The following is a 22262-nucleotide window of genomic DNA, read 5'->3' on the forward strand; positions in this document are numbered from 1 at the left end:
TTGAGCAGGGCAACTAGAAGTAGGTGAGTTCCAGGGACACAATTTTTGTCAGTGACACTTTCTTCTGATACCAGTAAAAGAGGTGAGTCATACCACATTATAGCATCACTATTTTGTGAATGGGAAAATTGAGGTTCAAAGGGAAAAAATAATCAACTTAAACCTACAGATTACGTCTCCAGCTTATCTGTCCATCCCTCATTACAGTCTTACCATTTCCCTGAATTATTCTTCTCTGTTTAGTTTGCCTAGTAAACCCCATTTCTTCTGTTTGTTTAAACTACAGTTTCTCAACCTCAGTGTTACTGACATGTGGGGCTGGACAATTCTTTATGGTGAGGGACAGCCCTGTCCCTTGTAGGATGTTTAACACTATCCCTGGCCTCTGCCCACGAGATGCCAGTGGCACCTCTCCCCTCCTCCAAGTTGTGACAATCAAAATTGTCCTTGGACACTGCAGAATGTCCCCTGGGGGCCAAGATCTTCCCCATTGAGATCACTGCTCTAAAGTTAGGTCAAATACCACTCCAGTCTATACCTGCTTTATTTCCACATGTCCGCTACTAACTTCCAGCATAACAGCTACAGCACTGTTACCTGTCTGTATCTCCACATTACACTGTATGGTCCTTGAAGGCTCTTTGACTCATTTCTGCATCTCCCTGTTTATTGACTAAATTAATTTTAAAATTGTTCGTGAAGCCATGTGTGGTGGCTTTGTGCCTGTAGTCCTAGCTACCTGGGAGACTGAGGCAGGAGGATTGCTTGAGCTTGAGCCCAGGAGTTCATGGCTGCAGTGAGCTATGATCATGCCACTGCACTCCAACCTGGGTGACAGTGCGAGACTCTGTCTCAAAAAAAAAAAAAAAAGAAAAACTCTTAAATGTTTTGGGAGAGAATGAAGAGTAAATTTCTATACAATGTTTTTGTTTCCCTGATGGAATCAAAGTTGAATCAATCTTGCAGAAAATGCTGTGTACACTCTTCTCAGTTCTAATTTCCTCTAATGTTGTCATCTTAAATTATTGTGTTACAGCCAGGCACGGTGGCTCATGCCTGTAATTCCAGCACTTTGGGAGGCCAAGGTGGGCAGATCATGAGGTCAACCTGGCCAACATGGTGAAACCCTGTCTCTACTAAAAATGCAAAAATTAGCTGGGCGTGGTGGCGAGCGCCTGTAGTCCTAGGTACTCAGGAGGCTGAGGCGGAAGAATCACTTGAACCCGGGAGGTGGAAGTTGCAGTGAGCCGAGATCGTGCCACTGCACTCCAGCCTGGGTAACAGAGCGAGACTCCATCTCAAAAAAAAAAAAAAAAAAAAAAAATTGTGTTACATTCGTCATAACCAAGAAAAGATCTTAAAAAAAAAAAGAAAAGAAAACAACTTGAATGCATGGGACTTCATTATTCTCCAGAAATGGATGGTCATTTTGGTTTGCTAGTACTATTGATCCCGTATTTCCAATTTTATTAGTTATTTCTAAAGAAAGACATCTACAAACCGTTCATATAACATTGAGACGCTGAGTATGTGGGCAGGAAATCCTCTTGGTCATGTTGACGAGTGTTTCCTTCGGTCCTGTGGCTGCCCACCCCTTTCTGGAAAAAAAGTTGCAAAACTTCCTGAAGTTCACTTGTGTGCACTTGGGTTCTAAGAAATTCAATACTTCTTTGGCACCTACAAAATGCTGCAGTTCATTTGCCCATTCAATTAAAATGACACTAAAGGGGCATGACAACAAAAGGAAAAGATTCATTCAAAAAATGTGAAGATATTGCATGGCTCTTTTTCACTTGGCACTGACCTGGCTCTGCATTTGGTTTTGCTTTTTTTTTTTTTTTAAAGAAAGCACAAACTCTCCATTGTTGGTAACTATTCTTTATGCTGAGGTTCAAAGGTAGCAAGAGAAGCAAGCTTTATCTTGTTTGAGAGAAGCTTAGCCGGGTCACGCCTGTAATCCCAGCACTTTGGGAGGTTGAGGTGGGTGGATCCCTTGAACCCAGGAACTCAAGACCAGCCTGGGCAACGTGGTGAGACCCCATCAAAAAATATAAAAACTTAGCCAGCCATGGTGGCGTGCACCTGTAGTCCCAGTTTCTCAGGAGGCTGAGGTGGGAAAAACACCTGAGTCCAGGAAGTCGAGGCTGCAGTGCGCTGTGATCATGCCACTGCATTCCAACCTGGGCGACAGAGACCCTGTCTCGAAAGAAGTTTAAGTGTTGCAAGCCCCCTTCATTATTCCTATAAGAAAGAAAACCAGTTCATTGGTACTGAAATTTTAAACTTTTTATTTTGGCATAATTTAAATGTACAGAAAAGTTTTTTTTTCTTTTTTCTTTTCTTTTGAGACGCAGTCTCGCTCTGTCACCCAGGCTGGAGTGCAGTGGCACAATCCCAACTCACTGCAACCTCCTAGTAGAGACGGGGTTTCACCATGTTGGCCAGGCTGGTCTTGAATTCCTGACCTCACATGATCCACCCACCTCTCAAAGTTCTGGGATTATAGATGTGAGCTCAGCCAAATGTACAGAAATGTTTCAAAGCTAGCACAGATAATTATCAGGCATGCCCTCACCCAGTTCCGGTTTCCCCTAACGTTACCAGCTTACACCACTGTGGCACATTTGTCAAAACTGAGAAACCAACACTGACACATTGCTAGGAACTAAACTCTAGTTTTTATTTGGATTTCACCAGTTTTTCCTTTAATGACCTTTTTCTGTTCCAGGATCCTGCATTGGCTTCCGGATAGTACACCTACTTTTGCAGAATATTTCATGATTAATTTCAGCAAACCATATTTATCTGAAGAGCTTAATTTACTCAAGTTCAATCTTCCCAGACATGCACCCTGGGGCTTTGACTCCAAAATGGCTACAATTGATCCCTTCCTCCCCCTTTGGTGAGGTGGCTTGGGCTTTAGGTGACGCTGAGAATTGTGCATGATCTGGCTTGTAGGATACTGAATTTCCTGAGAATGATCTAGGGACTCTCAGCATTTTAAAAAATATCTTGTTTTTGTTTTGTTGTTTTCTTTTGAGACAAAGTCTTACTCCGTCGCCCAGGCTGGAGTGCAGCAGCGCAATCTTAGCTCACCACAACTTCTGCCTCCTGGGTTCAAGTGATTATGCTGGCTCAGCCTCCCGAGTAGCTGAGACTAGAGGCACCTGCCACCACACCCGGCTAATTTTTTTTTTTTTTTTTTTTTTTTTTGAGACGGAGTCTCGCTGTGTCGCCCAGGCTGGAGTACAGTGGCCGGATCTCAGCTCACCGCAAGCCCCACCTCCCGGGTTTACGCCATTCTCCTGCCTCAGCCTCCCGAGTAGCTGGGACTACAGGCGCCCGCCACCTCGCCCGGCTAGTTTTTTTTTTTTTTTGTATTTTTTAGTAGAGACGGGGTTTCACCGTGTTAGCCAGGATGGTCTCGATCTCCTGACCTCGTGATCCGCCCGTCTCGGCCTCCCAAAGTGCTGGGATTACAGGCTTGAGCCACCGCGCCCGGCCCCGGCTAATTTTTTTTTTCGTTTTTTTTTTTTTTTTTTTTTTTTGAGATGGAATCTCACTTTGTCGCCCAGGCTGGAGTGCAGTGGCCGGATCTCGGCTCACTGCAAGCTCCGCCTCCCGGGTCCATGCCATTCTCCTGCCTCAGCCTCCGAGTAGCTGGGACTACAGGCGCCCGTCACTACGCCCGGCTAATTTTTTGTATTTTTAGTAGAGATGGGGTTTCACCGTGTTAGCCAGGATGGTCTTGATCTCCTGACCTCACAATCCACCTGCCTCAGCCTCCCAAAGTGCTGGGATTACAGGCATGAGCCACCGCGCCCAGCCTTTTTTTCGTATTTTTAGTAGAGACAGGGTTTCGCTTTGTTGAGGCTGATCTTGAACTCTTGACCTTAAGTTATCAGCCCACCTTGGCCTCCCTAAGCACTGGGATTGCAGGCACGAGCCACTGCGCCCGGCCAAAATATCCTCTTATTTATAGCTGACTTTGCACATCTGATATTCATGCAGGATAAGATAGCAAGCTGTACTTTTTCTGTTCCTTTTTTTTTTTTTTTCCATGAAAACAGCCAGGATTTATGTGGTTCCAAGAGCCAACTGGGTAAAATATAGACCCATTCTGTTTTGGTGAATAAAGGTGATATGAGAAGAAAAAACCTCCAGGAACAGGGGAGGAAGTATGATTATGTTTGCCTCAGAGAACACTGGGAGAGAAACCATTCATCTTCCATTCATTCATCTTCCATTCCCAGACCTTGGAAGAATAGTCACTGTAACGTGGGGGCTAGAAGCATTGGCTTATGAAATCAACAGGCATAGGTAGGTTTTCACCTCCACCACCTAGCTAGGTAACCTTGGACAAGTTGCTTAACCTCTTTGAGCATCAGTTTCCTTGTCTCCAAAATGAGAGCTGAGCTTTGAATAAGATCATGTATTTAACACAGCACATGAAATAGAGAAAACACATATCTGTTACCTATTATTATTTCCAAAGACAGTCCACCCTAATTACCAACAAGCATTCCCAAACTCTTCTTAGTCTATCATTAATCTCATCCTTTCTTCCATCTTTAGATATTTGGTAGCCAAGGGCTGGGCACAGTGGCTCACACCTGTAATCCCAGCACTTTGGGAGGCCAAGGCGGGTGAATTACTTGAGGTCAGGAGTTGGAGACCAGCCTGGCCAACATGGTGAAACCCCATCTCTACTAAAAATACAAAAATTAACTGGGCATGGTGTTGTGCATCTGTAATCCCAGCTATTTGGGAGACTGAGTTAGGAGAATTGTTTGAACCTAAGGAGGTAGAGGTTGCAGTGAGCTGAGATCGAGCCACTGCACTCCAGCCTGGGCAACAGAATGAGTGAGACTCTGTCTAAAAAATAAAAATAAAAGGAATTTGGTAGGAAAGAAGTTTGAGAGTTCCCAGAGATCTATGTGAAACAGTAGGGTACTCACATCTTCAAAATATGTCTAAGTATGTATAAAATTTGATCACTGGTCACAAGCAGAAATGGGGTCCACAAAGCAGGAAAAATGTCACAGCGATGGACCTTGGATAAGCTTTCTCCAGTTTCTCCCTCATCCGAACTGGAAACAAAATACCCATCTGACCAATAGTGGGCTGGACCTAGTTACAGGCTGCCAAGTATCTGCCCTGTTAGTGTGACCTGGAACAAAATTCCCAGCAGAGGACAGCAAACATTTGCTGAGCACAGACCTGTGACCCTACTACATGAGATTCTAGGGGCAGTGTTTGAATTACGCCATAACTGGGGGTTGGTGGCTTATGGGGAAGTGCTCTATACTAAACAAAGTGTGTGAGGCAGTCAGGCCCAGGAAAGAAGAGGTTGGCATCTGCAATTTGAAAATGTGACTCTGCTGTTTTATTTTTATTTTCAGAGACACTGTCTTGTTCTGTTGCCTGGGCTGGAGTGCAATGGTGCAATCATAGTTCACTATAACCTCAAACTCCTGGGCTCAAGTGATCCTCCCGCCTCAACCTTCTAAGCACACTGCCATGCCCAGCTAATTAAAAACAAGTTTTTTTGGTTTTGTTTTTGTTTTGTTTTTGTTTTTGGTAGAGACGCAAGTCTTGCTATGTTGCCCTGGTTGGTCATGATTTCCTGGTCCCTAGTGATCCTCCTGCCTCAGCCTCCCAAGCACACCACCAGACCTGGCTAAATTTTTTCTTCTTTAGTTATTATTTAGCTCTCTTTATAACTGGCTTATTTTTATTATTTTTTGTAGAGAAGGGGTCTTGTTATGTTAGCCTGCCTGGTCTTAAAATGTAACTCTGTTGTTTTATACAAAACACTTATCTTTTTCCATTTGAAAACAAGTTGTATTTTCCAGCATAAAATTCTAGACTTATAGACTATAGTATAGTCCTTAGGACCCATAATGTGTCTCCAAGAACTATTTGCCAATGTCTGTACTTTCAGTGATCTGTAACCTCTAGGAGTAGTGGAGAGGTTAAGAAACTTGTCCAGGGTTACTCAGCTAGGATGTGGTGGAACTGAAAACCGACCTTTGCCTGTCTATTTCATAAGCCAATGTTTCTAGCCCCCACGTTACAGTGACTGTTCTTATAAGGTCTGGGAATGGAAGATGAATGAATGGAAGATGAATGGTTTATCCCCCAGTTTTCTCTGAGGCAAACATAATCATACTTCTTCCTTTGTTCTTGGAGGTTTTTCTCTTCTCATATCCCCTCCATTCACCAAAACAGAGTTGGGTCTATATTTTACCCAGCTGGCTCTTGGAACTGCATAAATCCTGGCTGTTTTCACTTTTTAAAAATTATGAGATTAACTACCAAACTTGAGCTGTAAGTTGTGGGTTAGCTCTTTACTCTGCTAGATAACCCAGAACAAAGTATTAACTTCTTTGAGAGCTTCCTTTTTTTCCCTTCATTGCCGTTGTGCATTTCTACTGGAAAATGTGGGAATGTGGGTGAAGGCGACCTAGCAGAGTGCCTGGCACACAGGAAGGAGCTTGTTGAATTTATAGTTCCGGGCTCCAGAACAAGGGCGGCCCATCTTAGCCTGAGCCACTCTGACTTCGCTTTAGGAAATACTGCCTAGATAGCTAAAGGAAAGTGATAGCAACTGCAACCAACTGTTTTTGAGGTCTGCCTGCCCACCAGTGGCCCCCTCAGCACATGGGAACAGTGTGTGGAGGTGCCTGGAACAGACACTGACTCAAGGGAGGTCTGTATAGAGGCAGTGTGGGTAAAGAAATGAATGCAGATTCCCCAAAAATCCAGAGGCATATGCAAGAGGAGGGGCACGGGTTCTTTTGAGTCACCTTCCAGGTGACCAGGTGCATTTACAACTCTAAGGCTCTGTGAGTATGTTTTTTTCTTACCTTATAGAATAAAGGGGTAAATAAGACAGCTGCCCTGGGTATGGCTTTGGGTCAGAATAAACATTTCTCAAATTGAAGTATTTCAGTAATGTCTTGAGAAATCAGATTTGTTCAGGCTTGCTGGAAGTGCATTATTTGATTCTAAGTTTCACTTAAAAGTCTTGGGGAAGGCCAGGTATGGTGGCTCATGCCTGTAATCCCAGTACTTGAGAGGCCAAGGCAGGCAGATCGCTTGAGCCCAGGCATTCCAGCCCAGCCTAGGCAACATGGTGAAACCCCGTCTTTACAAAAAATACAAAAGTCAGCTGGGCGTGGTGACAAATGCCTGTAGTCCCAGCTACCGGGGAGGTTGGGGTGGGAAGAGGGAGGATGACTTGAGCCCAGGAGGTTGAGACTGCAGTGAGCCGATATTGTACCACTGCACTCCAGCCTGAGCAACAGAGCAAGATGCTGTCTAAACAAAACAAAACAAAAAGTCTTGGGAAAAATCACTGACAACACAGTTTTCTTTTTTTCTTTTCTTTTCTTTTTTTTTTTTTGCTTTTTTTTTTTTTTTTTTTTGCTTTCTGGCTCAGGCTGGAGTGTGGTGGTGTGATCTCAGCTCATTACAACCTCTGTCCCCCGAGTTCAAGTGAATCTCCTGCCTCAGCCTCCCTAGTAGCTGGGATTACAGGTGCACGCCACCACGCCCAGCTAATTTTTGTATTTTTTTAGAGATGGGGTTTCACCAGGCTGGTCTCAAATTCCTGATCTCAGGTGATCTGCCTGCCTTGGCCCCTCAGCGTGCTGGGATTACAGGGGTGAGCCACCACGCCCAACCGAAAACACAGCTTTCTAAAGGGATTCCTCTGGCCTGGTGCAGTGGCTCACACCTGTAATCCCATCACTTTGGAAGGCCAAGGCAGGTGGATCACCTGAGTCAGGAGTTTGAGATCAGCCTGGCCAACATGGCAAAACCCTGTCTCTACTAAAAATACAAAAACTTAGCCAGGTGTGGTGGCACGTGCCTGTAATCCCAGCTGCTCAGGAGGCTGAGGCAGGAGAATTGCTTGAACCCAGGAGAGGGACATTACAGTGAGCTGAGATCATACCACTGCACTCCAGCCTGGGCAACAAGAGAGAAACTCTGTCTCAAAAAAAATAAAAAATAAAGGGACTCCTCTAATCTTGACCAAGAGAGAAGGGAGTGTCCCACAGTCTCTCGGGTACCAGCATGAGAAGAAGAAGAACAATTTGCTTTTGTGCAGACTTAGTGTTCTCCTGAAATTCACCACCTTTCACCTGTGCTGTATTATTTGCATTCAGTGCTTTTTTATTTGTTGTGCAGAAGCTGGGTACAATTAGCCATGACAACTGCAATAAACTGATATTTCTAGCATCGTGATCATAACCACTGCCAGAAAACCTTGGATTTGGGGTCATGCATTTATCCTGAACACCGGTGCCTTTATCTTGCTCTCAGGGGACCAGAATCCAGAAGAAGAGAGAGACATGCAAACAGTTCCAATGCAGTGTAACTGTAACCATCCCTAAGTGGTGGTACCGAGGAAAAAGAAAGACGCCTAACTCCCCAGGGCCGCCAGGGAAGGCTTCATAAAGAAGAGATGTTCAAATGGACTTTGAAGGATGAGTAGAAATTTGCACAGAATTTAGCTTCTTTTCTTCATGCCTCTTTTCCCTGACAAAGAAGCTAGAAGCCACCTGCACCTGAGATAGAATCTCAAGAAAGCAATAACAGTTCATCTAGTGCTAAAAATGACTTGAAACTAAAGAAAAAAATATGTTCAGCCTTTAACACCTGCTACTGTCCCCAAGGCAGTATAAGAAAATCCTTCCAGATTTTTTTTTGTTTTTTTTGAGATGGAGTCTCGCACTGTTGCCCAGACTGGAGTACAGTGGTGTGATCTTGGCTCACTGCAACCTCTGCCTCCCAGGTTTAAGCAATTCTCCTGTCTCAGCCTCCCAAGTAGCTGGGATTAGAGGTGCCTTCCACCATGCCTGGCTAATTTTTTGTATTTTTAGTAGAGACAGGGTTTTCTATGTTGGCCAGGCTGATTTCAAACTCCTGACCTCAGGTGATCCACCCGCCTCAGCCTCCCAAAGTGCTGGGATTACAGGTATGAGCCACTATGCCCGGCTGATCCTTTCAGATTTCTGTATCTACTTATTTTAACTCTTGTCCCTTGTCTTTTTCCTACCTTCGCTCCAGCCCCTTCAATACTTCCTTAATATTTCTCTTATAACCAACAACTTTTTTCTTTTTTGAGATGGAGTCTTGCTCTGTTGCCCAGGCTATAGTGCAGTGGTATGATCTCAGCTCACTGCAACCTCTGCCTCCCAGGCTCAAGTGATTCTTGTGCCTCAGCCTCCTGAATAGCTGGGATTACAGGCACCAACCACCACGCCCACCTAAGTTTTGTACTTTTAGTAGACGGGGTTTCACCACGTTGGCAAGGCTGGTCTCGAACTCCTGACCTCAGGTGATCCGCCTGTCTAGACCCCCCAAACTGCTGGGATTACAGGTTTGAGTCACCTCACCTGACCTTAATCTACAACTTGTTTTAAAAATGGGAGGCAGGATATGTGTGTGTGTGTGTGTGTATGTGTGTGTGTGTGTGTATGTAGGAGAGAGAAAGAGAAAGACAGAGAGAGAGAATATCCTTCCCCCACCTCTGCAATTGGCCTTAAATTTTACACACTCACCACCCCCACTTCCCTGCTTTGATGCTGTGCCTAAAGCAATGGGAATGAACTTCAGGTCTCTGGGCTTGGCCAGTGTTGCTGCTCTCCCTTGGAGTTCCAAGAAAGGTATCTCTTGGGATCAGGAGCTGGGCTGGAACCCAGGGCTCCTGAGATAGGACAAGGCTGTGCTGTGTGCACCTGTCCTGCCTTCTCACTTTGTACAATGAGGTAGGCATTCTTTTGTATTTCCTCTTGTTTTCTTTCTGCACCCCACTTGGCTTGGCAGCCATAAATCCACAGTTTCCTCCTTGGCATTTCTTCCATGTGTTCTGCCTGAATTAAAAACTGAAAGGGGGAAGGCCCAGTAGACCTTGAAATGTTCAGCTTGCCTTCGTCCTTGGCTGCTGGCTTGACAGGTCCCACAAGTTTTCCTGGGAGAGTGAGCAGCTGACGAAATCCCAGAGGCCCTGAAACCTCCCTTCCAGTAAGTGCCCATGTTTGCATATCCTGGTTCAAGAATAGGAACTGCTTGTTGGAAACTGATCAGGGAGCTAAAGTTACTGATTAAGTGGATTTGCTTCCAGCTGCAGGCAGTGGCCTCCCTGAGAAAGAGGGAATCTGTAGGATTGTTTTTACAGATTAAAATCTCCCTTGTTTGTTCACTTTCTACTTCTAAAAGTTCTTGGAACCCTTTTCCAGGAAGAAGCCAGGTAAAGTCAGAGTAGGGAAAAACCCTAAGCCTTGTTTTTGTCCTCTATACTTTAAAGCTTCCTTTATTTTCAAAGAGACGTACATGAGATGTCTGAAATAAGTCAACTTTAGGAAGGATAGCTAACGAGTGTTGGACATGTGCCAGGCACTGTGTGAGCACTTGGCATCCATTCTCTCTTTGGTTCCCATAAGTTAGGAATTGGCCGCCTTTCTCAGAGGAGAATGAGGTGCTGTGAGGTTAGGTCGATGACCATGAAATTGTCAGTGTTGGAACTGGGATATTATTATTATTATTATTTTGAGACAGGGTCTCACTCTGTCGCCCAGGCTGCAGTGCAGTGGCGTGATCACAGCTCACTGCAGCCTCTACTTCCCAGGCTCACATGATCGTCCCACCTCAGCCTCCCAAGTAGCTGGGACTACAGATATATGCCACCATGCCCTGCTCATGGAACTGGGATTCAAATCTAGATTCCTTGCCCCATGTCCTGGAGGTTGCCCAGGCATGGAAAAGATCCAGGCCTGGTCCACTGCTTTTAGGACGTGACACTTCTCAGGCAACCCCCTCTTTCAGTAATTTGCATTTTATTAGATAGAAACTGAAAACTCATGTCAAGGTGTCTGAAACCAGCAAAATAATGTTTTTTCGGTCTTTGTTCCCATTCCTTGGTTGGAGGGGGTGCTGGGTGACATTTGCTGTGCAAACAATAGCCCAGAAGCTGGGCAGAGTCCACACCTAGCTGAGTAAATAGCACCTGAAGGCCCTGGCGGGACATGCAAGCTCCCCAAGGGTGCCTTGCTTTGAGAGACAACCATGAGAATGTGCCCTTGGACTGGAAGCCTGGAATCCAGAGCTCTGGTCCTAGTTCTACTGTTATTAACACTTGTACCTCTCTGTTCCTCATCTTTGAAGTGAAGAAAACCAAGTTGATGATGTTTGAGGTCTGATGCTGCAAGAGTCAGTTTGACTTGGGCAGTGCAGCTTGATGGTTAGGCATGCAGAGAGTAGAATCCAGTTGCCTGGGGTCCAGTACGAGCTTCATGGCTAGACAAGGTGGCTCGTACCTGCAATTCCAGCACTTTTCGGAGGTCAAAGTGGGAGACCAGAGTGGACAACAGAGCAAAACATCATGTCTACAAAACATAAATAATTACCTGGGCAGCATGGTGTGCACTTGTAGTCCCAGCTACTTGGGAGGCTGAGGTGGACTGGGAGGATTACTTGAGCCCAGGAGTTCAAGACTGCAGTGAGCTATGATCACACCACTGCACTCCAGCCTGAGTGACAGAGCAAGATCCCATCCCTTTTTAAAATTTTTTTCTGAGATGGAGTCTTGCTCTGTTACCCAGGCTGGAGTGCGGTGGCGCAATCTCAGCTCACTGGAACCTCTGCCTTCCTGGTTCAAGTGATTCTCCTGCCTCGGCCTCCTGAGTAGCTGGGACTACAGGTAAGCACCCCCACGCCTGGCTAATTTTTGTGTTTTTTGTTTGTTTGTTTGTTTTGTTTTGAGACAGAGTCTCGCTCAGTCACCCGGGCTGGAGTGCAGTGGCACGATCTCGGCTCACTGCAAGCTCCGCCTCCCGGGTTCACGCCATTCTCCTGCCTCAGCCTCCTGAGTAGCTGGGACTACAGGTGCCTGCCACTACGCCCAGCTAATTTTTTTTGTATTTTTAGTAGAGACGGGGTTTCACCATGTTGGCCAGGATGGTCTCGATCTCCTGACCTCGTGATCCGCCTGTCTCGGCCTCCCAAAGTGCTGGGATTACAGGCGTGAGCCACCGCACCTGGCCTAATTTTTGTATTTTTAGTAGAGATGCAGTTTCACCATGTTGGCCAGGCCAGTCTCAAACCTCAAGTGATCTGCCTGCTTCAGCCTCCCAAAGTTCTGGGATTACAGGTGTGAGCCTCCGCACCTAGCCAAGACCCTGTCTCTTAAAAAAAAAAAAAAAAAAAAATGGCCAATGCAGTGGCTCACGCCTGTAATCCCAACACTTTAGGAGGCTGAGGTGGGCGGAAAACTTGAGGTCAGGAGTTCAAGACCAGCCTGACCAACATGGAGAAACCCCGTCTCTACTAAAAATACAAAATTAGCCAGGCATGGTGGCGTGCGCCTGTAATCCCAGCTACTTGGGAGGCTGAGGCAGGAGAATCGCTTGAACCCAGGAGGTGGAGGTTGCAGTGAGCTGAGATCGTGCCACCACTGTACTCCAGCCAGGGCGACAAGAGTGAAACTGCATCTCAAAAAAAAAAAAAGGAGCTTCACTACTTATAAATTTGGTGATCCTAAATAAGTCCTTCACTTTTCAGAGCCTCTGTTTTCCTGTCAGAGATGGGGAATAATAGTAAGACCACCTCATGGGGTTGTCAAGAAGTTAGAGTTGGACTGACTCACAGAATTCTAGAATATACCATCATGCTACGACAGTTTTTTCCTTTTTAAATTTTAAATTATTATTATTATTATTTAGAGACAAGGTCTTGCTCTGTTGTCCAGGCTGGAGTGCAGTGGCGCCATCATAGCTCACTGCAGCCTCAGATTCCTGGACTCATGTGATCCTCCCACCTCAGCCTCCCAAGTTGCTAGGACTATAGGCACAGCCACCATGCATGCCCAGCTAATTTTTTAGACGGGGTCTTACTATGTTGCCCAAGCTGGTCTGAACTCCTGGCCACAAGCTCCTCCAGCCTCAGTCTCCTGAGTAGCTGGGATTATAGGCATGAGCCATTTTGCCTGGCTGCGTTTTTCTTTCACTTAACTTTTTTGGTGGGAAAATTGAGATTCAACTATATAGCAAGTTAACAAACTTTTTTTTTTTTTTGAGATGGAGTCTTGCTCTGTCGCCTAGGCTGGAGTGCAGTGGCGCGATCTCGGCTCACTGCAAGTTCCGCCTCCTGGGTTCATGCCATTCTCCTGCCTCAGCCTCCTGAGTAGCTGGGACTACAGGTGCCCGCCACCACGCCTGGCTAATTTTTTTTCTTTTTTTTCTTTTTTAGTAGAGACAGGGTTTCACCGTGTTAGCCAGAGTGGTCTTAATCTCCTGACCTCGTGATCTACCCACCTTGGCCTCCCAAAGTGCTGGGATTACAGGCGTGAGCCACCGTGTCCAGCCAACAGACTTAAAAAAATAAAAAAGAAAAGAAATTCGAGTTAACATCTAAAAGTTAAAGCTTAGTTCAGGGCTGGTACTCAATATATCTTAGGAATTATTGTTGATTCTCAAATTCTCCAAATATTCACTGAATGCCTGGCACATTTGGAGGCTTTGCACTAGTTCTATGGATGATAAAATGGTATTTACACATGAACTTTGTTTCAAAGAACCCACAATCCAGGAGGACATGCACACATGACTATGTGTGTCTGACACAGAAGTAACTGTCATACACGAGATTTAAAAACTGCTGGCCGGGCATGGCTCCTCATGTCTATAATCCCAGCACTTTGGGAGGCCGAGGCAGGTGGATCACCTGAGGTCGGGAGTTTGAGACCAGCCGGACCAACATGGAGAAACCCCGTCTCTACTAAAAATACAAAATTAGCTGGGTGTGGCGGTGCATGCCTGTAATTCCAGCTACTGGGGAGTCTGAGGCAGGAGAATTGCTTGAATTCGGGAGGCGGAGATTGCAGTGAGCCAAGATTGTGCCATTGCACTCCAGCCTGGGCAACAAGAGTGAAACTCCGCCTCAAAAACAACAATAAAAAAAAAACTGCTTTGGGCTGGGCATGGTGGTTCACGCTTGTAATCTCAGCACTTTGGGAGGCAGCCTGGGCTCAAGTGATCCTCCCATGTCAGCCTCCCAAGTGTGAGCCATTGCACCTGGCCCAAAATATCACATTTTTAAACAAAGAAAGATCAGTACTCTTGGTGTTTCCTTTTGCTGCAGGGTCTGATGTGGTGTGTATAGCACTGCTGTCCTGAGTCCCTTGGGGGCCTCTATATTAGATGTGGCGTCACATGTCCCCAGCTGGTTGGTGTTCATCATTAGCTCCTGTGTGGTTTCCCTTCCCCTTCCCATCAAGACCTTCCACGGGGACCAATTGGCCTTGTGTGCCCAGGACTGAGGGGTTTCCTGGGATGGGGGATTTTCAGTGCTTAAACTGGGACAGTTCCAGCAAAGCAGGATGATTTGTTACCCAATTAGAGAAAAAAGCAGGGACTGGATTTTTTTGTTTGTTTGTTTTTTGTTTTTTGTTTTTTTTTGAGACAGGATCTCATTCTCGCCTATGCTGGAGTGCAGTGGTGTGATCATGGCTTATTGCAGTCTCCACCTCTCAGGCTCATATGATCCTCCTGCCTCAGCCTCCTGAGTAGCTGAGACAACAGACATGTACCACCACACCTAGCTAATAGGGACTGGATCTTATGTATGTACCTTTGTAACTCTCAAAGGTTATAAGCCACTTGATAGCCCTCAGTAACTATTATTGGCCAAATTTGTCATCTTTGGCAGAGCACCTGGCAGGGACTCAGTACATCCCTAATCAGTTGCTCATCTGAGGCACAGAAAGGTTAAAAGTGACGCAGCCAGGACCTGCTGGCAAATCCCCATGGCTCCAGCACCAGGCCTGTCTAGCACCTGAACCTCTGACCTACTGCTGCTCATCCATGTCTATCTCCTGAGACCTCGAGACATGAAGCCACCTTGGGTAACCTGTAAAGGCTTATTTGCCTAAAACCTGCCGAGGAGTCTTAATGTCCCCATCCTGTTTTAATAGACAAACACTTTGCTTTTGGAAACTTTCTGTTCCTTGGACATTGATGGTCATATTGCTTCTGGAATCATTACAGTGTGCCTTCGGCCAAAAGCAGAACTGGAAACATCCTGAGTGGGCTGGTAACGAGGCTAGCTCTGTCGACTAGTTCAAGACCCCTGAGAGCTTTGGGCCTGAAGTTCCTCAGCTTCCAAGTGAAAGGTTTCGACTTGGCATTCTGGGAGACAGCCTCTGTGACCATCAGTTTCCTCATCTGTAAAACTGGCATCATGATAACCTTGAAGGTAATTGTGAGGCTTAAAGGGAGTCATGCATGTAAACCACCTTGCACAGTCCCTCGCAGGAGTTCTTGGCTTTTTGTTTTTTTGGGTTTTTTGTTTGTTTGTTTGTTTTGAGAGAGAGTCTTGCTCTGTTGCCCAGACTGGAGTGCAGTGGTGCAATCTCGGCTCACTGTAGCCTCCACCTCCCTGATTCAAGCGATTCTTGCACCTCAGCCTCCCAGATAGCTGGGATTACAGGCGCCTGCCACCATGCCCAGCTAATTTTTGTATTTTTAGTAGAGACGGAGTTTCACCATGTTGGCCAGGCTGGTCTCAAACTCCTGGCCTCAAGTGATCTGCCTGCCTCAGCCTCCCAAAGTGCTGGAATTACAGGTGTATGTCACCTCGCCCACCCTGGAATTCATTTATTAGCTTGTTTTTCCTTCTCTTTAGTTCTCCCCTAAGTCTAAACTGCAGTGATTTTATGATTCCACTTTTTGAGTCAGTGCCCCAGATGGTTTGCTCATTCATTCACCCCGAAAAATGTTTATTGTTCACCTATGTGGCAAACATCACACTAGGTACTGGGTGCTAAACATATGGTGGTGGGCAAGAACCTGTCTAGAAAACATCAGAAATTGTCCAGCAATCCCCAGCAATGCAAAGAAAGACACAGCAAAAAGATCCATGATCAAATGCATCCAGAAGTCTGAAATTACAACTTTTATGATTGTTTCAAATGAATTCTGAGTAGATGCTACTTAGCAGGTGGCCACAGTTCTCCCCAGTACCTGCTGTTCTACTTAAGACACCTGCTGCTGTTTCCAGGATGCTAACATTTACTTTGGTCTTTATGTCAATGCCATTTGCAGAGAAAGCCAGCTGTGCGGCTTTTTCTCTTTCAACATTGCCACTGAATTGTGCTTTGTTGATACAAAATTAAACACTGCTCACGTAGATAGCACCAGGGCAGCTTTCAAGACTGGTTTGAATAGGAACCTTCTGCCTAAGATGAAGAGTAGACTCCATCTTGGGGTTAGGAATGTTTTCCTTCTTTGAGGCTTGATCATCTGGCCGAATTTTACTTTACCTGGTGCTGCTTTTGTTCCCCTGGCTTTCCTTTCTTGGAGCCCTTTTGAAATAATCCTTCTCTGCTTGTGGGATTTTACCAGACAGTAAAGAACTGATGAACCATAAGAAGAAAAGGTTAGACAGACAGCAGATTAGTGGTTGCCAGGTGCTGGGGGTGGGGAGAATGCTGAGTGCTTCACAGGAATGAGGACTCTTTTGGGGGTAATGAAAATGTTTTGGAACTAGACAGAAATGGTGGTTGTGCCGGATTGTGAATGTACTAAATGCCACCAAATTGTTCACTTTACAGCAATTTGTTTTATGTTACATGAATTTCCCCTCAGTTACACACACACACACACACACACACACACACACACACACAAAAAAAAAAAAAAACTAAACATTATATTAAATGAGAGAAGCCGGATACAAGAGTATGATCTATGAGCCTAGGTATATGAAGTTTGAGAACAGGCTAGAGTACACTATGGTGGTAGAAATTAGAACAGTGGGCTGGGTGTGGTGGCTCACACCTGTAATCCCAGCACTTTGGGAGGCCAAGGCGGGTGGATAACCTGAGGTCAAGAGTTCGAGACCAGCCTGGCCAACATAGTGAAACCCTGTTCTCTACTAAAAATAACAAAAATTAGCTGGGTGTGGTGGCATGCACCTGTAGTCCCAGCTACTCAGGGGCCTGAGACAGGAGAATCACTTGAACCCGGGAGACAGAGGTTACAGTGACCCGAGATCACATCACTGTACTCCAGCCTGCACAACAGAGTGAGACTCCATCTCAAAACAATTAATTAATTAAATAAAAATAAATAATAAAATGCAGGCTATGGGTCAAATATGAATTTCAAAGAAACAAATTACTTTTAGTATAAGTATGCCCGATGTATTGCATTGTTTATCTGAAATTCAAATTTAACCAGGCATTTTGTATTTTTACTTATTAAATCTGGTAACCCTATGTTTGAGACTTTCTATAAGAAAGTCCTATTGTCATTAAGGGATAAACTAGGATGACCTGTCTGGTAAAAAGAGAACAGATCTCTGTCTGTCACTTGGTTCCCTAGAACCCTCACCTGTGGAGTTAAATTTGGAATCTGGAAAAATTGAACCTAAGAAGCTCCAGATTTAGGTATCCCAGGCATGGCAGGGAATTGAGATAAGACTCAGAACTAAGAACTTTTATGGAAAGTCTATATAATAAGGTTGGGTGCAGCAGCTCACACCTGTAATCCCAGCACTTAGGGAGGACGAGGCGGGAGGATCACTTGAGCCCAGGAGTTCAAGACCAGCCTGGGCAACATGGTGAGACCTCACCTCTAGAAAAAATTTAAAAATTACCTGGGCATGGCGGCACACCTGTAGTCCCAGGTACTTGGGAGGTTAAGGTGGGAGGATCACTTAAGCCCAGGAGGCAGAGGTTGCAGTGAGTCAAGATTGTGCCACTGGCACCACTGCACTCTAGCCTGGGTGACAGAGTGAGACTCCGTCTCGAAAAAAAAAAGATTGCGCCACTGCAATCCAGCCTGGGCAACAGAGCCAGACTCTGTCTCAATAAACAAACAAACAAACAAACAAAAACCCCAAAGACTTCCAGTCCCCTTCATTTCTCCTACTCCCAGAAAGTTTGTGCCCAGACAGGAGATTGAAGGTTCTTCTCTAGAAAACCTGAGTTGTCTCAGATAAATGATTCCCACACACTCTCATTTTCGGAGTCATCAAAGGAAAAAGCAAGTTTCCCCCTGATCATTTTACAGGAAAAATCAAGCAATTAATAAGCCCTTCACATATAAATAGAGAACTTCCCATCAGATTCCTATTTCCCTCATTCTCAACTCGGTCAAACACACTGTCAGGATAAAGAATTTCTTGGCCGGGCGCGGTGGCTCAAGCCTGTAATCCCAGCACTTTGGGAGACCGAGACGGGCGGATCACGAGGTCAGGAGATTGAGACCATCCTGGCTGACACGGTGAAACCCCATCTCTACTAAAAAATACAAAAAACTAGCCGGGCGAGGTGGCGGGCGCCTGTAGTCCCAGCTACTTGGGAGGCTGAGGCAGGAGAATGGCGTGAACCCGGGAGGCGGAGCTTGCAGTGAGCTGAGATCCGGCCACTGCACTCCAGCCTGGGTGGCAGAGCGAGACTCCGTCTCAAAAAAAAAAAAAAAAATAAAAGAATTTCTTCAGGGCTGGTGTGATGGCTCAAGCCTGTAATCCTGGCACTTTGGGAGGCTGAAGTGGGAGGATCACTTGAGTCCAGGAGTTCGAGACCAGGCTGAGCTAATCATAGTAAGACCTCATTTCTACAAAAAGTAAAAAAATTAGCTGGGCATGGTGGTGCGCACCTGTAATCCCAGCTACTTGGGAGGCTGAGCTAGGAGGATTGCTTGAGCCCAGGAGGTCAGGGCTACAGTGAACCATGATCACTACACTCTAGACTGAGTGACAGAGCGAGACTCCATCTCACAAAAAAAAAAAAAAAAAGACACCCACAGACACAATTAAAAAAAAAAAAATAGCAATAGGTATATGTTTAAAAAGTAAAGAAATGAAGAAAATGAGGCAGGTTAAACAGGCTTCGTGTGGTGGCTCACACTTGTAATTCCAGCACTTTGGGAGGCTAAGGTGGGAGGCTTGGGTGAGGCCAGGAGTTCGAGGCCAGCCTGGCCAACACAATAAGATTTCCCCCGCCCCACGCCCAGCCCCCATCTCTATTTTTAAAAGAAGTTACAGGAAAAACAAAACGTTATAAAAGAATGAAAGTGTAATCACTATATACTATGTGTCTCAGCTGTGAATAATAATTACATAATCACAATAGTGTGCCTGTTGTATTCGTTTAATAAAAATAGTGACAAAATATATTGGGAGAAGGGGGAAGGTGGGAGTGGTGGTAAAAAGAACATCACTCATTTGGAAATTAATGAATAAAGTAAAAAACTGATAAATCGAGATAAAGCAAAGTAGACATTGTTTAGAAGAATGGTGGCAGCTGGACATGGTGGCTCACGCCTGTAATCCCAGCACTTTAGGAGGCCGAGGCAGGCGGATCACCTGAGGCTGGTTCAAGACCAGCCTGACCAATATGGAGAAACGCCATCTCTACTAAAAATACAAAATTAGCTAGCCGTGTAGCCATATGTAGAAAGCTGAAATTGGACCCCTTCCTTACACCTTATACAAAAATTAATTCAAGATGGATTAAAGACTTAAATGTTAGACCTAAAACCATAAAAATCCTAGAAGAAAACCTAGGTAGTACCATTCAGGACATAGGCATGGGCAAGAACTTCATGACTAAAACACCAAAAGCAATGGTGACAAAAGCCAAAATTGACAAATGGGATCTAATTAAACTAAAGAGCTTCTGCACAGCAAAAGAAACTACCATCAGAGTGAACAGACGACCTATAGAATGGGAGAAAATTTTTACAATCTACTCATCTAACAAAGGGCTAATATCCAGAATCTACAAAGAACTTGTAAATTTGCTTAAATTTACAAGAAAAAATAAAACAACCCCATCAAAAAGTGGGCGAAGTATATGAACAGACACTTCTCAAAAGAAGACATTTATGCAGCCAACAGACACATGAAAAAGTGCTCATCATCACTGGCCATCAGAGAAATGCAAATCAAAACCACAATGAGATACCATCTCACACCAGTTAGAATGGCGATCATTAAAAAGTCCTGCTGTTACAGGTGCTAGAGAGGATGTGGAGAAAGAGGAACCCTTTTACACTGTTGGTGGGATTGTAAACTAGTTCAACCATTGTGGAAAACAGTGTGGCGATTCCCCAAGGATCTAGAACTAGAAATACCATTTGACCCAGCCATCCTATTACTGGGTATATACCCAAAGGATTATAAGTCATGCTGCTATAAAGACACATGCACGTGTATGTTTACTGCAGCACTATTCACAATAGCAAAGACTTGGAACCAACCCAAATGTCCATCAATGATAGACTGGTTTAAGAAAATGTGGCACATATACACCATGGAACACTATGCAGCAATAAAAAAGGATGAGTTCATGTCCTTTGTAGGGACGTGGATGAAGCTGGAAACCATCATTCTGAGCAAACTATTGCAAGGACAGAAAACCAAACACCGCGGCCGGGCGCGGTGGCTCAAGCCTGTAATCCCAGCACTTTGGGAGGCCGAGACGGGCGGATCACGAGGTCAGGAGATCGAGACCATCCTGGCTAACACGGTGAAACCCCGTCTCTACTAAAAAATACAAAAAAAAAAAAAACTAGCCGGGCGAGGTGGCGGGCGCCTGTAGTCCCAGCTACTCGGGAGGCTGAGGCAGGAGAATGGCGTAAACCCGGGAGGCGGAGCTTGCAGTGAGCCGAGATCGCGCCACTGCACTCCAGCCTGGGTGACAGAGCCAGACTCCGTCTCAAAAAAAAAAAAAAAAAAAAAAGAAAACCAAACACAAACACCACATGTTCTCACTCATAGGTGGGAATTGAACAATGAGAACACTTGGACTCAGGGTGGGGAACATCACACACTGGGGCCTGTCGTGGGGTGGGGGGAGGGGAGAGGGATAGCATTAGGAGATATACCTAATGTAAATGACAAGTTAATGGGTGTGGCACACCAACATGGCACATGTATACATATGTAATAAACCTGCATGTTGTGCACATGTACCCTAGAACTTAAAGTATAAAAAAAAAATTAGCCAGCCATGGTGGCGCATGCCTGTAATCCCAGGTACTCGGGAGGCTGACGCAGGAGAATTGCTTGAACCCAGGAGGTGGAAGTTGCAGTGAGCCAAGATTGCACCATTGCACTCCAGCCTGGGCAACAAAAGCGAAACTCTGTCTCAAAAAAAAAAAAAAAAAAGAAGAAGAGGAAGAATGGTGGATGGGCATGGTGGTTCATGCCCGTAATCTCAGCACTTTGGGAGGCTGGGGTGGGTGGATCTCTTGAGCCCAGGAATTTGAGACTAGCCTGGGCAACACTGAGAAACCATGTTGCTATAAAAAATTAAAACAAATTAGACAAGTGTGGTGACACATGCCTGTAGCCCCAGCTCCTTGGGAGGCTGAGGTTGGAGGATTGCTTGAACCCAAGGGGTCAAGGCTGCAATGAGCCGTGATTGTGCAGCTTCTCTCCAGCCTGGGTGACAGAGTGAGACTTTGTCTCAAAAAAAAAGGAAAAAAGAAAAAAAGAAAAGAAGAAGGGTGATAAAAGCATGAAGTAACAAGAAGTCATAGCAGAGGTTGCCTCTGAGACATAAGACTGAGGAGAGGACAGGGATGGAGAAGGCAAGCTGGTTTTGTTGTCAGTTTTTAAAACCTGCCTTGACCAAACTCCATGCACATGCTCCTTAAATAAAACAAAATATAGGGTCAGGTGAGGTGGCTCACGCCTGTAATCCCAGCACTTTGAGAGGCCGAGGCAGGTGGATCACCTGAGGTCAAGAGTTTGAGACCATCCTGGCCAACATGGCGAAACCCTGTCTCTCCTAAAAATACAAAAATTAGCCAGGTGTGGTGGCACACGCCTGAAGTCCCAGCTACTCGGGGAACCTGAGGCAAGAGAATTGATTGCTTGAACCCAGGAGGTGGAGGTTGCAGTGAGCCGAGATTGCGCCATTGCACTCCTGCCTGGGCGACAGAGTGAGACTCCATCTCAAAATAAATAAATAAATGAACAAACAAAATATAGTTGAAAAATGGAAACCTGGAATTGGAATGATCAAATTGCTTTGGCTACTGAACTATTTTGCATGCTTATTTCTTATTTAGGAAAACCAGGGTTAGTTTTGGGGCTCAGGACACCTAGAGGGAGGAGGCAGGAGAGAAATGGTAGGATTGGGGGAGAGTTGTACCAAGCAGGGGACATTCTCCTCCATCTTCCCCACTGTCTCTAAGTAAGCCACAGTACTAGGGCCAGCCTCTTTTCTTGCTACTCTGTGC

At 45.4% G+C, this 22262-nt stretch overlaps 1 long non-coding RNA gene across 7 annotated transcripts in view; it reads left to right on the forward strand.

The window, feature by feature from the left end:
* Positions 1–22262, forward strand: part of LOC139358704 (uncharacterized) — a 37089-nt gene that overhangs the window by 9377 nt on the left and 5450 nt on the right. For 2 of the 7 annotated variants that reach the window (XR_011614040.1, XR_011614046.1), the window contains exon 2: positions 15054–15261. This is a non-coding gene — a long non-coding RNA (uncharacterized lncRNA). Of the gene's footprint in view, positions 1–7459; positions 10036–11612; positions 11711–13188; positions 14912–15053; positions 15262–22262 lie in introns of those variants that run through there. The other 5 variants (XR_011614042.1, XR_011614044.1, XR_011614043.1 and 2 more) reach the window with 5 other exon arrangements.

This window comes from Macaca nemestrina, chromosome 15 (assembly GCF_043159975.1).
Source record: "Macaca nemestrina isolate mMacNem1 chromosome 15, mMacNem.hap1, whole genome shotgun sequence".
NCBI classification, from domain to species: Eukaryota; Metazoa; Chordata; class Mammalia; order Primates; family Cercopithecidae; genus Macaca; species Macaca nemestrina.